The sequence below is a fragment of the Tamandua tetradactyla genome, chromosome 13 (assembly GCF_023851605.1).
Source record: "Tamandua tetradactyla isolate mTamTet1 chromosome 13, mTamTet1.pri, whole genome shotgun sequence".
Classification (NCBI taxonomy): Eukaryota; Metazoa; Chordata; class Mammalia; order Pilosa; family Myrmecophagidae; genus Tamandua; species Tamandua tetradactyla.
In genome coordinates, this window is record NC_135339.1 from 70,526,495 (window position 1) to 70,541,761 (window position 15,267).

The 15,267-nt window shown below is 36.8% G+C and overlaps 1 long non-coding RNA gene across 1 annotated transcript; it reads left to right on the plus strand.

The window, feature by feature from the left end:
• The first annotated feature begins 2,316 nt into the window (after positions 1-2,316).
• Positions 2,317-14,813, plus strand: LOC143653221 (uncharacterized). The gene is made up of 3 exons (XR_013161169.1): positions 2,317-2,437; positions 12,362-12,419; positions 14,759-14,813. It is a non-coding gene; the product is annotated as an uncharacterized LOC143653221 (long non-coding RNA).
• Positions 14,814-15,267: the final 454 nt, after the last annotated feature.

Genomic DNA, 15,267 nt, shown 5'->3' on the forward strand with positions numbered 1-15,267 from the left:
AGAAATTCAATGGCTCTGCTCTGCAAACTTGTCAATATAGTGTTCTTAAGTAGTGTTTATTTGTTGGATAAATGATTGATTAAATAATCAGTTACTACATCAGATTTACCATTTTGGAAATTCCATTGGGCTTGAGTGGAAAGGCAAAAGTTGCAGGATTATGTGGAAAAGCAGAGAGTAAGAAAACTAAGAAGAGAGAGATTGAGTCCAAGCGTGCTGCTGTGATGCCATTGAACCAATGAGTGTTGTCTCTCATTTGATCACTGGCAGGATGTGTACAATTATTTAAGCAATCAGTCACTGGATTAGCTGCACCCAGTAACAAGGGAGAAAGAGAAACCTGAGAACCCACTGGTTGTGCCAAGGAAAGACCTGGGAGCGCTCCAGCTAAACCAGGCCGAATTCCGCCAGCACTCATTTCTCTAAAATCATCTTTAAAAATTCATGATCTAAGAAAAAATAGTGCCCTTGTTATTCAAATGCAGCTTCAAAACAAGTTTTATAGACCTTGTTTCCAACCAGATTGACTCCTTTTCTTTAAAGAAAATTAGTGACGCTCACTGTATCTAACCACAATTACAGATATGATCAGAGCATCCAGAACAAGATGATCAACCATGAATAAGTAACTATACCCATTTGCCAGCCTCAGAAAAGTGATAAAGGTTTTGTGCTGATGAGCTAATTAATGTTCAAAAGTTATTCACTCATAAAATTTTAGATACACAAAGGGGGGGTCATCAAAGATAGTAGTTTGATTATAAATTGGCATTCTTTTATTATTTTAGCTCTGACTTTATTTGCATACAATCAGATTACAGAAATTTGGCTCTTTTTCCTTTTAATTTGGAGATGAGGGGAGAAAGATAAATTGTCAAACAAAAGTAGATTTTAGAATGCAGTCTACCATGGCTTCTAGGGAATCTTAAGTTAGTTCATTAAACTTAAATGCCCAATACAATGGTTAAAGCCCAGTATAAATTGGTACACATTTGTTTAAATTACATTTGATTATTATTGTGATGTTAATTCCACAATCACAGCTATTGCAATTTTGTAATGAAAAGGTATTTCTCTCCCAAAGAAATATGGCAAGGAACCAAAAATATCTAGGATGATTTGTTCTGAGCCCCCGTATAAAAGAGGGACAATTTTTTGGCACCACTTTTCAAAGAAGCTCAAAGCAGTGTGGCAGGCAGAACTTGGCCATTCACAACTAGAGAGAAAACTGAACATGAACCCAAGGTCTATCATGGAATAGTTGTATGATCTTGGACAAAATTCACACACACCATAAAGTCCTATCAAAACATACTGCTAAAAACTACTGAGTATTGTCGCACATCTGCACAATCCATACATAAGATTTCAATTATCCACTGACATGTCTGAATGTCCTAGGTTAAGTTTATTGAATACAATAAGTATGTTGCTCCAATTTATATATGTAACACAGTACAGTGATAACAAAGTAGATAATAAATAAGTAAAAAGAGTGTAATGGTTTCTGTGCTCTCTATCCCACAGAATTATTGCAAGTACCTAATGAAATGATATGTACAGAAGTTTTTGTCAACTCTAACATACTGTTCAAAACTCAGAAGTTATCTCTTAAGTAGAAAAAAACCTCTAAGTAGAAATCCACATGACTTTTTATTATATTTATGTGGAATGAATATATGAGCTGTCTATTAAAATCCATGTCCTGAAAATCCATAATTCAGCTAGCTGACCATGAAGAACATTTTATCCTAAACTGGATATGGAAAAGTGTGACTATATGTCTGTGAGAAATATATAAGGTATGGAGAGATGTAGGGTTTGGCAAGATGGTTAAAATGCTTTCAATCAAAATATACCTTTAAAAATACACTTGGAAGACTTCTGTGAAGATGGTGGAATAAGGAAGGGAAGAGTGCACTCTTCCACCAGAAGCACCTAAAGAACAAGCAAGAATGATCTGAAGCAGTGCTTCTGGGGCTTGGGAGACCAAGGAAAGACCATTGCAACAAATGAGCAGCAGCTGGATGAAAAAAACAGAGAAACTGTGGTGAGTGAGCTCAAATAGTGCCTGATACCCCTCCTTCCCACTGAGCCTGGCAGCTGTGGGACAGCTTGGTTCTCATCAGCTGATGAAAGGCTGTGCAGTCAAGCTCTAACTGGCCACCAGCGATGTTGGCCCTCTTGGTCCCACAGTCTAGTGCCTCCTCTTGCCGAAGTTCAGAAGTTAGGGGCTCCATGGATACCAGGAGCTAAGAGACTGCAGCATGGAACTGGTCTCCATTGTGATGCCTATGGTCCATCCACCACATTAAGACCTGCATATGGCACAGTCCTGGGCAAATCCTTGGCTTGTGATGTTAACCCTCTCAGTCCTGCAGCCTAGAACCTTTCCATTTGCTGCACTGATTCTACAAACTCAGAGACTGAGACTAAGGCAAGAGACTGATCTGCACCAGGGTACCCAGCACCCAGCCCCCATCCCCTGAGACTGGCAGTTCAGGGTTTGTCTGGCTCTCATCTGCCTGGTTGCAGCAGGCTGGGGGAGACAGAGAGGCCCTTCCCTAGGGAAAAGTGCGGATATGGCACAGTGTGGTTCCAGTGGCTGGCTGGAAGGGGTGACCCTGTGTGTCTTGCAGCTTTGAAACTTTACAGAAGCCCAGGGTGCTAGTACCTCCCACTATTTCCACAAATAGAGAAGCTATAGTGAGCAACTGATCTCCACTGCAACGCCAAGCCCCCTTTCCCACTCCTGAGTCCAATAGCCCAGAGCATGCCTTGGTCTTGCCTGTTGGGCTGCAGCAGTCTGGGAGAGAAAAAAAGGAGACCTCTGTCTCAACTGTTGGTCAGTGAAATAGGATAGTAGGGGCCCACAGCCTTGGTCCTTTCTGGAAAGCTGCCTACAGCACCACAGGGACTTTATCTCCACTCACTACAAAAATAGAGGGGTCAGAGGGATAAAAAAACAACCTACCTTTGTTGAACCATGAGGAACAATATGCCAGAGAACGTACACTGCTGAGAATGCTGAGAAAGTACTGTCTGAAAAGCTGCCTTCCTGACCCTTTCTCTAGGGCCCTTTGGTTCAGGTATATACCCCTTCATGGGAGCGTGGCCCTGGTTTGGCTGCAAAATACTAATGAACCAAGTACCAAAGGAAATCTCCAACATGAACCCAATCAACAACAAAATCTTAGAAGAGAGGGAAACCAACTTTCAAAATGACCTTATCAAGAAAAACTGATATCCAGAAACCAGCAAAAAATTACAAGGCATATTGAGAAAACCAGAAAATATGGCCAAACCAAATGATCAAGCTAAAAAATTCTGAGAAAATACAGAATTTAGCTCAACTAATTAAAGATGGTCAAACAAATCTTCTAAATTTCAATGAGATGGTTAAAGAGGTAAAGGATATTAAGAAGAGTAGGAGAGTATAAAGAAGAGTTTGAAAGATTACATAGAAAAATAGCAGATCTTATGGAAATAAAAGATGCAGTAGATGGAATTAAAAATAAGTGGGACACACATCAGCAAATCTGAAGGGCAGAAGAAAGGAAATGTGAACTACAGGATAGAGCTACCAAACTCAAACACACAATAGAACAAATGGAGAAAAAAAATTGAGCTGTGACAACATGAAGCACACAAATATGCACATTTTATGTGTCCCAGAAGGAGAAGAGAAGGGTCAAAGGCCAGGAAGAATATTTAAAGACATAATGGCTGAAAATTTTGCAAATCTTATAAAAAACATAAATATGAAAACCCAAGAAGCTCGATGTACCCCAAATAGAATAAATCTGAATAGACCCAGTCGAAGACATGTACTAATGAGGCTGTCAAATGCCAAAGAGAAGGACGGAATCTTGAAAGCAGCAAGAGAAAAGCGATTTATCACATACAAGGGAAGCCACAAAACATTCAGTGCTGACTTCTCATCAGACACCATGGAGGCAAGAAAGTAGTAATATGATATATTCAAGATACTGAAAGATAAAAACTGTCAGCCAAGTATTCTTTATCCAGCAAAACTGACCTTCGAAAATGAGGGAGAGCTTAAAATACTCACAGATTAACAAAAGTTGAGAGAGTTTACTAACAAGAGACCTGCCATTCAAGAAATACTAAAGGGAGTTCTGCTAATTGAAAAAAAAAAGATGAGAGTGGCTTGAAGGATAGTAATGACTCTCAGTAAGGGTAACTGAAAGGATAAAATGAGAGAAAAATAAAGGATCTAACAAATAAAAGCCAAGAGATGAAATGGTCAAAATAAAGATGACTATTATAGTAATAACATTGATTGTTAATGGATTACACTCCAATCAAATGACAAAGATTGGCAGAATGAGTAAAAAAAATGATCCAACTAAACATTATTTACAATATACTCATTTTAGACCCAAAGATACAGAAAGGTTGAAAGTGAAAGGATGAAAAAAAGTTATTTCATATAAGCAGTACCCAAAAAAGTCTGGGATAGTTATACTAACATCAAATAAAATAGGTATTAAATGCAAAAATGTTATGAGATAAAGAAAGGCACTATATATTAATAAAAGGAGCAACCTACCAAGAAAATATAACAATCATAAATATTTATGCACCTAATCTAGGTGTCCTAAAGTACATGAGGCAAACACTGATAAAACTGAAAGGAATAATAGATGTTTCTATAATAAAAGTAGGAGATTTCAACAGACCATTTTCTGTAATAGATAGAACATCTAAACAGAGGATCAATAAGGACAAAAGGAACCAAAATAATATGACACATGAACTAAATCTAACAGGCATATATAGAAAATTGCAACCCCAAACAGCAGGCTATACATAGTCTCAAGTGCTCATGGGACATCCCAAGTACAGGCCATATGCTGGGGCAGAAAACAGCTCTTAAATAATTTTTAAAAGAAATTATAGAAAGCACTTTCTTTGATCTTAATGAAATGAAACCAAAAATCAATAGCAACTGAAGAACCAGAAATTTCACAAATATATGGAGGTTAAACAACATGCTCTTAAGCAATCATTGGGTCAAAGAAGAAATTGAAAGAGAAATCAGAAAATATCTCAAGACAAATCAAAATGAGAACACATCACATCAAAATTTATGGGATAGAGCAAAGGTGGAGATAGGTAAATTTATAGCCCTAAATGCCTACGTTAAAAAGGAATAAAGAGTTAAAGCCAAAGACCTAACTGAAGAACTGGAGAAACTAGAAAAAGATCAGCAAACTAACCCCAAAGCATGCAGAAGGAAAGAAGTAAAGATTACAGCAGAAATAAATGAAATTAAGAAGAACAACACAGTGAATCAACGAAACCAAAAGTCAATTCTTTGAGAAGATTAATGAAATTGACAAACTCAGCTATTATGACAAAGACAATAATAGAAAAGATGCAAACAAACAAAATCAGAAACGAGAGGGCAGTCGTTACCACAGACTCAAAGAAATAAAAAAGAGCATAAGGGGACACAATGAACAACTGTATACCAAGAAAAAGCCTCGATGAAAGGGACAATTTTCGAGAAACACACAAACAACCTATACTGATTTGAATAGAAACAGAAGACCTCAACAAACCAATCACAAGTAAAGAGATTGAATCAGTCATCAAAAATCTTCCCACAAAGTAAAGCCCAGGTGCAGATGGCTTCACAAGTAAAACTTACCAAGCATTCCAGAAGAATTAATACCAATCCTGCTCAAACACTTCCAAAAAATTGAGGAGGAAGAACTACCAAATTCATCCTGTGAAGCCAACATCACCCCAGTCCCAGAGCCTATTAAAGATAGCTTTAAAAAAAGAAAACTACAGAGCAATCTCTCTAGTGAATATAAACGCAAAAATTCTCAACAAAGTACTTTCAAATCAAATCCAACAGCACATTACAAGAATTATACACTATGACCAAGTAGGTTTTATTCCAGGTATGCAAGGGTGGCTCAACACAAGAAAATCAATTAATGCAATATACCACATTAACAAATCAAAAGGGGAAAAGCCACATAATCATCTTGATTGACGCAGAAAAAGCATTTGAAAAAATCCAACATCCTTTCTTAATAAAATCACTTTAAAGGGCAGGAATCAAAGGTAACTTCCTCAATATGATAAAGGGCATATATGACAAAGCCACAGCTAGTATCATACTTAATGTCCAGAGATTCAACACATTCTCTCTTAGTGCAGGAACAAACAAGGATGCACAATGTCACCCCTTTTATTCATCATTATATGCTAGAAGTCCTACCTAGAGCAATGAGGCAAGAAAAGAAGTTAAAGGTACCCAAATTGGAAAGGAAGAAGTAAAACTTTTGCTATTTGCAGACAACATGACCTATATGTAGAAAATCATGAAAAAATTGTTACAAAGCTACATAAGTTAATAAAAGAGTTCAGAAAAGAGTGGGATAAATGGTCAACACACAAAAATTGGTAGTGTTTCTGAACATTAGTAATTACCTATCTGAGGAAGTAATTAAGAAAAAATCCATTATAATAGCAACTAAAATAATTAAATAGCTAGAAATAAACTTAAATAAGGATATAAAGGACTTTTACACAGACAACTACACAACATTGCTTAAAGAAGTCAAAGACCTAAATAAATGGAAAGACAGCCCATGTTCATGGATTGGAAGACTAAATGTTGTTAAGATGTCAATTCTATCCAAATTGATCTACAGACTCAATGTAATACCAATCAAATACTTGTAAAAATGTCTATTCATTTGATAAAAGCTAGTTATCAAATTTATTTGGAAGGGTAAGGAGCCATGAGTAGTCAAAAACACATTTAAGGGCAGGTTACAGTGGCTCAGTGGCACAGTTCTCGCCTGCCATGCCAGAGATCCAGGTTCAATTCCTGGTGCCTGCCCATGTAAAAAAAAAAAAACACATTTAAAAAGAATAAAAGTGGGGGGTGATTCATGCTTCCTGATTTTAAAGCATATTATGAAGTCACAGTGGTCAATACAGCATGATACTGGCATAAAGAAAGACATATCAATCAATGGAATCAAATTATGAATTCAGAAATAGACTTTGTGATCTATGGTTAGTTGATTTTTGACAAGGCTCCTAAATCTGCTCAACTGGGACAGAACCGTCTCTTTAATAAATGGTGTTGGGAGAACTAGATATCCATATCCAAAAGAATGAAAGCATACTCTTATCTCACACCATTTAAAATTAATTAAAAATGGACCAAAGATCTGAATATAAAAGCAAGTATCATGAAACTCCTAGAAGAAAATATGAGAAACATCTTCGAAATTTAGTGATAACAGGTAGTTTCCTGGACTTTACAGCCAAAGCACAAGCAATGAAAGAAAAAATAGATAAATGGGACCTCCTCAATACTGAATACTTTCGTGCTTCAAAGGGACTTTCCAAAAGAGTGAAAAGGCAGCTGACCTAATAGGAGAAAATATGTGTGACCCACACATCTGATAAGATTTTGATATCTAGAGCATATAAAGAAACCCTACAACTCAAAAATAAAAAGAAAAACAGATCAGTTAAAAAAAATGGGCAAAAGTCATGAATAGACATTTTTCCAAGAAGGAAATACAGATGGCAAAAAATTTTAGCACAGGAACAAATGCTCAGCCTCACTAGCCATTAGGAAAAAGCAAATCAAAATCACATTGACATATCTCACACATATTAGGATGGCCACTATTAAACAAACAAGAAACTACAAGTATTGGAGAGGATGTGGTAAAACAGGAACACATTCACTCCTGTTGGAAATATAAAATGACACAGCTGCTATAGAGCTGGGTTTGGCAGTTCCTCAGGAAGCTAAGTATAGAGTTGCCTTATGATTCAGCAATCCTGCTACTAGGATATTCCCAGAAGATCAGGGACGTGAATAGACATTTGCACACCAATGTTCTTAGTGGCATTATTCACAGTTCCCAAAAGATGAAAACCACCCAAGTGTCTATAAACAGATGAATGGATAAACAAAATATGGTATTCCATTGTATATATATGGTGTCAGGTATACAGAGGATGTTAGTAGAGGTATTTCTTACTCTTATGGTTTTGGGGTGAGTCCCTGGGACTCAAGGGTTGATGAAAACCTTAATGAGCTTAAATCCTCAAACTGTCACTCTTATAGAATACAACCTATATTTCTCTGTCCTATATCATGCTTCAAAATTCACTCATTTTCCTCATCTAAAAAATATTAAGTTATCCTAAAATCTTATTTGGAAACATGAATCTAAATTGTAGAAATAAATAATGATATGTGTAACCTTTAAGATCTCAACAGTATTTCCCAATGTTGCCCTTAAAACACTAGTTTAGAGAACTTTTAAAGGTCTTCTTTAAAGCAAATAATTCCATGGTGAAAAAGGCTCAAGTTTCCTCTGGGTTAAAGAAATCTGAATATTCTTTCCCTTCTTATAAATATTTCTCAGAGTATTAAATAAATGCCAATGCTCCAGAATAGGAGGAGAGAATGGGGAATCTACTCTGAAGAATTTCCCCTTACTGAACAGGATTTCTTCTTCTTCTTCTTTTTTTTTTTGGTGCATCAAACCTATGCAGTTTTAGGAAAGCTGTAAAACTACATTATAAAGTAACTATATAAGGTATGAGTTAGTGTCCCATGCTTATGGAGATAAACTCTAGGAAACTAGAGTTCTCATCTTACTGTCCCAAAGGAAAGTGTATTAGGGCATCAACTGATGAAAACAAACAAAAACTATGTACATCCAGAAAGTATATTCTAGGTCCTGCAACTGTAAACTCAAGGGTTAATACTACAACAGGACATGTGTGGTTTGAACATCATGAACAGGACACACCTCTTACCATACAGCTCAACTCTGCTCTAATCCATGACTTGACTGTATTTTAATAAAGACTTGATTCTCATGGTGACAATGAAAGAACTGAAGCTCTAAATCATATCATTTTTGCTTCCCCCCAGGCATCTGGAAAATGTTCATGCTCCCATTGACTTACATTGAGTTAAATTCTTATCCTTTGAACAATCACTATTTCTGGGGATTAAGACATCCTGATGAAATTAGATCAGTTGTTCTCCACCCTGGCTAAACACTGCAATCAATTTAGGAATCTTTAAAAATATTCATCATCGGAACTTACCCTAAATCAATTAGGTCAGGATATATGGGAGAACCACTCAGGCATCCACTTTATTTAAACTTTTCAAGTAAGTATAGTATATATCCAGCATGAAGAAATGTAGGCTTAGACTGGAGAATAAAGTCAATTCTATTTATTCAAAGTCCATAGACTAAGAGCAGGAAAGGGGAAATTTCACAAAAGAAATTCAAGATAATATTTTACCATAATAAAAACCAGTTAATGCCAAATATAAAAATGATATTTTTCCATTTTTTGAAAGTAAACAAATTTGGCCCTTCTTTCCTTTTGGTATACATGTATATTCTACCACATGTAGGCATGAGGAAAGGGTAAGATCTCTCATGGACTCCTATGGAAAAATAGTTCAGAGGGACAAATAGCCAGAGAGTTGGGAGTCTGAACTCAAAAACTAGTTTGGTGGTACTTATCTTTTGATTTCAAGAACTTATAGTCTCTATACCAATCATTAGATAATGAAGAAAGGCCTTTACTCCAGGATGCTCCATGATAACTTGCCTTCTCTTATGGATATCTCTGTGAATTCATATCATCTGCCTGTTCTCTTGAAATATATACAGTTTCAATGTCAACTGACTTTTTTTGAAGTAAAATATACTCCCAGCTTCATGAATATGTACTTTAGGATATTAACTCCATGTCTCATCGGCTGTTCTCATTCCAAAGAAGAAAAGTATGTCAGAGCAAAATAAAATGCCAAGAAACAACAAGCTGAGCCTAAAAATAACACCCAGAGACCTGACTGCATCTATTACGAAGGAGGGACTCTAGCTGACACCCATACTCTGGTTACTCAGAATATATTTTTGACTTTGAAAGAAGTGTCAGCTTTATCTTAGCTCATGTTTAACTCAGCCAGCATCTTGGCCAGCCTTGATGGATAGCTCAGGTGAGTTCTAGAATTTCCCTGCTCTTGCTCTCAGAGCAACAGGGTGATCAAAGACTTTGCAGATCCACACAATGATTTTTTCTTTTCCTCTTTTCTCCTGGCTGACTCTGTCTTGACCTCTCTATCAAAAGATGTGTATGGGGGAATAAAACCTTATCAGAGGGACCCTCATCATGATGCATTTGCATCTTATAAAAACCTACAGAACCGAGATATAATAGATGCTCAAAACATTTAAAATATTAGAATCACAGGATATTTGGGGATGAATTCATGGTAAAGAGTATTTAGATCAATTGAATATATTGATGAAGTAAATGAAAGACAAAAGAGAGGTAGGCAGGGACTCAAAGTCACAAAAGCCACAACTGTGAGGAAGAGAGTCTCATCCCCTTTTATGATGATATTGTGATTATCATCCCCTTTATAGTGGTGAAGTCACTTAAACATATGAGAAAGCAGAAACCTTGATGAAGAAGTGGATTTCCATGGCAAACATCTCACATTCTTAGAATCCATGATAGAACCTAGTTTGATCCTTGATTTTCTGGAATTCAAGACTGTGTTCTCCCATTGCACAGTGATTCTTGAGGTTTACTGATTTTATACACTTAAGTAATGTCATGTTACAACCCAACTGTTAAAGACCATTTCCGTGGCAGCAGTAGCAAGGAGGCATAGCTCCTTTCTTGCATGAAAGGAAGTCTAGGATTATATAAAATACTTAGTGCTTCCTCTGACAGAATTTCTGCTAGACATAATTATGATGATGGAAATATCTATAATCATATTATTGTAAAATAATCTCAGGGGCTCCTGGAAATCTTCTAACTCAAGTCTTCCTTTTAAAGATAAGGGAATTGATTTCCAGATTAGCAGGTAGTACCCTGTTCAAGACTACAAAATGAGGAGAGATCAGAGCTAAAGGTCACTTAGTTCTGAGCCATCTCCTCTTGTAGTTCCTCCACATTCTGTCAGGCGCAGAATCTAGAGACAGTGAGACACCCGTTGATCCAAAGGAAAACAGGTAACTCTGAGTAGCATTTCTGCATTCCCTTCCCACAGCAAAAAAAAAAAAAGAACAAAGGTGTACAAATGTACCACACATCAGCAACAAAGCAGCCATAGCCTGGGGTATACAGAAAGCAGTGGAACTGGGGACAAATTCAATTAGCATTGGGTTGATAGCTTATGGATGTATCTTGAACTTCAGGAAGAATTTCAGAAAACAGCACAGCATGCCATGATAATCACACTGGGACCTGACAACATATGAGAAAGCAGAAACCTTGATGAAGAAGTGGATTTCCATGGCAAACGTCTCACATTCTTAGAGCCCTCAGGAAAAGCTTTCTCAGTCAGAAGGGTTGGCTCATTGAGGTGCTCTGTTACAAACTGCAAAGCTCCCTGCTTCCTACTGCCCTTCCTACATTTCTTTCTAACATTGACAGACAAAAGGTTGAGCCTTGTCAGAAAGTTGAAGCTACCCATATGCTCCACCCTTGTGTAAATGTGAGGGGAGGATTGAGAAGAGATTCCAGGAGAAAACAGGCAATCTGCAACAACTGACTTCACCCTCTCAAGACACCAATGGTTGTTTTGGCTTATAGATCAATGCCCAATTCAAACATCTGTGTCCATGTGAACGGGATGGGTTTCTCTCAGCAGGCACTGGGACATGAAGGACCTACAGTGTGGCTGGCCCCTGAAGCCACTATGTTTTCATGTGGCTTGGTCCACATCTCTCCCCAGTTGAGTCATTGCATATTGCATGATAATGAAGAGACCCAGTAAAACCTTTTTTCTATGGGAAATATGAATTTCCATATATACACAAACATAAGGTAGCTTGAACATAAAGGGATGCTCCACTTTTTTCTATGACATCAAAACAAAGTTTTATTTTAGGCAATTTTAAAAGATGTAAACTTTTAGATTGTGGGTGATGACCAAATAATGCAATGGCATACACTATTTAATATATTAAATTAGACATGGACACACATTTAAATCACATATTGCATAAAGTAAGTTTTAGAATATTGCTTTGTGCTACATCGATGATTCAATAAAAGTAATTGTTTTAAAATAGGGATATGAGAATAAGAAATTCCTATTGCTTGGATCAATTACACACCCTTCGTTTGGTGACACTTTAGCTGATCTATTTAATGCTCCCAACCTCCTGCATGGACCCTCTATCCCTACAGGGACCCAGCCTGCTCCTTCCTCCTTAGAGGTTTTCTTTGATCACTGCTTCTCCCCAAACAATGGCCATTCTCCTTATAACTATGCAAATTTTACCTTTTCTTCCAGTTCCAGACCAAGCCTCTCTCCTCCAAGAGGTTTCCCCAGATTTCTCCAGGCTCCTCAGGTGCCTGAATGGATCACTAAATCCCCTCAGGATCATACAGTTATTCTTCTCTAATTATATGTGTTTTATATTCTTCCTCAAGGTAGACTGAAAATTTCTTGAATAAAAGGAGTAGAGATTTTACTTTTAGTTTTCATTTGTCTCTAGTACAAAACCTAATGCCCCACTGAGCATATGATGGATTTCAAAAAGTATCAGTAAGTTGAATGAAAATGTTACTGTCTTCTTAGGATGAAGAATGCTTAAGTCATATTGTATAGTCAAGTATTCTGCGACTGTCTCTATAATGCATCACTTCCACATATACATTTACCACTTCAATATTATTTGATATCTATATACTCCATCTATAGTTTACCTATATTTTATCTGTGCAATTATGAATTTGAGGTGCTATTTATACTTAAGCTTTCTTTGCATTTATATATATATATATATATATATATATATATGAAAAATCTGGTATGTGTCAGTAACCATTCTCCACACTGAGGAAAGCACCAGTCCCATTCCTGATTCATACTGTGTCCTTTGACTCTGATACCATGACCTCAACATAGGACTATTATTACATGGTGCCCATCAATTTCATGGATTACTCTGAGCTATGCCAGTCACCCTTGCTCTGACATTGGCTCTGCCATGTCAAACCAATTTCCATATCACTGGACTTGTATTAAGATTCATTCTTTCTGTCTCACACCTATGGGCTGATGACTTTCTTGAGCAGTTTACCTGTTTGTATTTTCCCCTCCTCACCTGGACCATGAGCTCCATCTATTCCATTTTATTCCTAGTCCTTGCCCATCTAAGTGGTAGAAATGGAAGTGAATAAACACATAGGACTTGCAAAACAACCCCAATCACAAAAGCCAGACAGGAATTTGACTTTGCTTTGCAGCCACAGATGGTGCTTAGGATCATATTTAAGCATGTGAGAGTCATTTGCAGAATGATACCTAACTCCTCGAAGTACTGGATTGGTCATGTAAAAAAAAGATGACAACATAAGTACCTGCCCAGTTGTATTGATTTGAGAAATAGGTGAGCAAATGTGCTTACTCTTTTATTACAGTACTAGAGGCAAGAAATACTCAATAAATGAATACACAATAATCAATAAAAGTAGGTGCTATTACTATGAATATGTATTGCTCTATTTATTATTTCAATCATTACTCTTTAAATGGGAACAGAGTGATTAAACTAACCCCAGTGCTCTTTCTCTCAAGATCACCACCTTAAAAACAATGACAAAGAAAGATGTCACTGGAATTTTTCCTCTAAGTTGAGCTTTTATAACAGGGACCTGAAACTCAGAAAGTGGGACAGATAAGACAGACACCTCTATATGGGTGAAGAGAGAGCAAAGAGTCGCCTCTGAAAACAGAGCTACCCACAAATGAAAACCTTGACAGGTGGCAAAGACGGAATTGGGTCTTTCAGAGTAGCATGCAGAGTGAAAGCGGAGCACCTCAGTCTCGAAGGGCTGCTGAGACAAGAATTTATGAAGATCTTCCTGAAAGCACTTGCTATATTCTATGCTTTATTCACATAACTCAGAGTATTAAAGCATTTATTTCAATTGTTACACCTTGGCATCCTCATTTTCAGGATTTGGAGGTGTTTAATGATAGTCTGTTTACTTATTAGTAAATAATGAGTGATTTTTGCCTTTGCGTTATGCTTTCTCAGAGCACATGTGTATCCTAGAGTGGCCTGATCTGGAAGGAGAGGTCGATGAAGCTGGTAAAGACTGGGGCTAGGGGGCCTGAGAAATAAATAGGCAAATTGGACAAGAACAATGAGTGATCAGGAGAAGGGTTAATTCCTTCACCGAAGAAGCATCAAGCATAAAAAAAAATTGCATAAGGATTTTCCTATAACTGAAAAGTAATGTTTGAAATTAGACAAAAGAGATTGTATATATCAGTCTATGTTTATTGGTCTGGCATATATAGAAGTGGAGTGCAGTGCAGGTAGCCAGTGGAGTGCACACTTAATATATAAAATGTATCATTGGCATGTTACTAGTATCTGAGGTGTTAAAAGAATGATTTAAAAGAGCAGGGTGATAGAATGAAAAGAGCATGGAGCTTTGGAGTCAATTGATCTAGATGTGCATTCCAGCTCTGCCACTTACTACCTGTGTGACAGGAGTCAATTGATTTCCCATTTCTGAGTTATAGTTTCTTCCTTTGTAGAATGCAGTTAATAATAATACCCAAACTGAATATTAAAGGAGAAAATATTTGTAAAAGTGCTGCATAAACTATAATTTCAAGTACATAGATTTGGTTTATCAAATCACAGATGTTCTTTCTGTTATGATTTTGTAGAGTGTTATCTTTATGATGCTGTCAACAAGAAAAACTTCGCACCTTTGTTTGAGATGTACAGTCCAAACCATTGTAACAATGCTAGTATTTTGCAATTTTTAGGGTAGACACTTTTTTTGTGGTATTCTGCAAGTCTAGCCCATAAATAAACAAATAAGCAAACAAACTTCAGAAAATTGCCATGTATATAATGAGGAGGAAAATTATTTTTAACGAAGATGGAAGCTTTGCTTTTGGACCAACAAAAATAATACTTAGATTAGGATGTGATATATAAATATGCAATTTGCCATGAAATATTAGCAAGACTTACAGACTTGTTTGTTTCCAGAGAAAAAAATTTCCTTTTGTTCAGAATAAGGAGGAGACCAAGAAAAGGAGCTTAGATCCCACCATCCCACCACACTCAATTCAGATCTTCATCCATAGGACTATGTTGGTTTTTTATATTAATAGTAGGGCTTCCTTAGTCTCCTTCCCCCCCCCTTTTTTTTTCTAGTTCCTAATGA